We start from the raw sequence: 2,369 nt of genomic DNA, 5'->3' as shown, positions 1-2,369 counted from the left end.
AGTGGATTTGTTATTTTATCATGCTTAAGGAAAGGGAGAATATTACATGAGCATGTTCAGACATCCTAAGTAAAATCCCCATTCTTCCTTTGTTGAGGAAAAACACTATTTTGAAAATAACTCCAGGGCACTTTGTGCCTCCTGCAAGCAATAATTTTTTCTCATTTCTTTTGTCTTGGCTGTTATAATGGCTATTTTTGGTAGTCCAACTGACTACCTCTGGAATTAACTAATACACAATGAATTAATTATACCTGAAAGAGATTTTTCTTAAAGGTTTTGTTTTTTGTTTTTGTTTTAAAGCCAGGGTTTCACATTTATTTCAATGGTTCAGAAAATATATATGCACATATATACACATACATACATGTCATATATACATATGTGGAGATTAAGACACAAAGAAAGCATAATAAAACATTAAAATTGAGAATCGATGAACAGAATGTGGAAAAGTTCATTGTATTGCCTCACCACCTTTCTATAGCTTTTGGATTTTAAGCATACACACACATTCAGCAATCACACAAAGCTAACCTACACTGTCCACAAGTAGAACCACTGGCAGCAAAGTGAGAATTCAGAGCAATGTAATAGCTTACATGGAAGAGCATCACTGGAGCGTCTGACACTGCGAGTATCTCCATTGAGTATGAAGGCTAGTTTCCTTCCAGTTATTAATTATATACTCCACACATTTTTTCTGAGTATGTATTTCCAAACTGGAAAAGGTAAAAACAATGGAATGGCATATATAAAAATATTTTGAAGGAAGATCACTATACCTGATTTTATGTGCGTTTGTGTATAAAAATAAATGGTTTTGCTTTGTAAGATATGAGGGGGCTTTTGCTAAGGAAGTTACACACGTGAGGTCAAGTTATAAAAATGTACTCACTATGAGTTAATCATCTTAATTTTCCAAGAGATAGTTCTGTACAACCAGCAATTCTCAACACCGGATAGTTTGACATTAGATAATATGCTTTTCTAAACAATTTCCATAGATTGTACAACAGACCACAGGAAGTTTCCATACATATTCTGTATATGCAGCTCAAGTTTTATTGTGAAAACCTGAAAGTTTCTGTTATTCGAATGTTATAAATAATTTATACTGCTCATGCGTCAGCTCTGCCTGTTTTGGACAGCCTTTTCGGACTTCCACATTGGATGTCTCTGTGTCTGCCAACCCTCTGCAGTCGCCTCGGTGCTGTCAGGTCACCTAAGAGTCCCCATCTTCCCCATCTGAGTCAGTGCCAGTGTCTAAATCCTCGTCACTGTCTTCCTCCCCTCTGCAGCTTCGTCTACAGGTAGAACCTTGATTTTCAGTATTTTCTGAAATTTCTGGTTCTTTATTAAAGGGAATAACAATGTCTTCTTTCGTTCCACATTTTGCTCAAACTTAAAGCTCACAGGCACATGGTCTACATATTATGTGATAAGAGTCCTTTACTGTCGTCTGTAAACATTTAACACACTTCTTAGGCTTTGACAGTGGTTTGTATTTGCTGTATTTTACACGCCACTCGAGAACTTCTTTGCATCGCTGACATACTCCATCATGAAGTTTTGCATTAATTTTCTTGGTCTGAGCACACTTATCAAACTTGTCATTTTTGAAGGTGAACATATTCTGGTGTTTCTGAGGCCTGGAGCGAGCCACGTTGCCTTTCTGGGAACTCATCACCAAATCACAAGCCTACTTAAAGGTTTTGAAATGGGAAACTCTTCCATTAATCTGGATAGTTTGAGATAATTGGTCCCACCTTTAGCTGCTTGGTGGCCATGTACACTTTTAACACCATGACTCAGGAGCAAGAGGTGTGGTACCCTCATCCCTTATTATCAAAGGGTGAGAAGAAATTTCCTAGCAGAATGTTTTCTCAGGAAGATAGTGACCTTCCCCTCTCCCACCTGCAAGATTTCAAGCAGAAGGTCACTTAGGTCAGCCCAGCCATCCACCTGGTACAGGCTGTTAAAGATGGCCTAACGCAAGAACAGTTTCCTTGCTCTAAGAACAAGGAGAAAGCTGACATAACAGAATGGGAGGGAGCAAAACTCCTTGTACCCATGCTAAAGCAGCATCAAAGATTCTCTTTGTAGTTATGCCTTTAAAACCTTACCCCACAGAGGAGATACAACTCCTCTCTACCTTGCTGTAAGGGGATGGAGATGAGTTCCAAACATGCTTATATTATGCTGACTAAACCTTGCTTATTATAGTCTGGGCCTCTCTGGTGGTCTATCTCTCTGGGGGTCATAATCTGGTCACAACAAAAGGCACTGGGATTTTTTGAGTTTGAGACCAGTCTGGCCTACCGAACGAGTTCCACACCTACACAGAAAAATCCTGTCTTGAAATCACC

At 38.9% G+C, this 2,369-nt stretch overlaps 1 pseudogene; it reads right to left on the bottom strand.

Annotated features, from left to right (window-relative positions):
- Positions 1-1,225: 1,225 nt before the first annotated feature.
- Positions 1,226-1,687, bottom strand: LOC130867128 (uncharacterized protein C9orf85 homolog; annotated as a pseudogene).
- Between the last annotated feature and the right edge of the window lie 682 nt (positions 1,688-2,369).

This window comes from Chionomys nivalis, chromosome 26 (genome assembly GCF_950005125.1).
Source record: "Chionomys nivalis chromosome 26, mChiNiv1.1, whole genome shotgun sequence".
Lineage (NCBI taxonomy): Eukaryota > Metazoa > Chordata > Mammalia > Rodentia > Cricetidae > Chionomys > Chionomys nivalis.
This window is presented reverse-complemented; position numbering and strand designations above follow the sequence as displayed.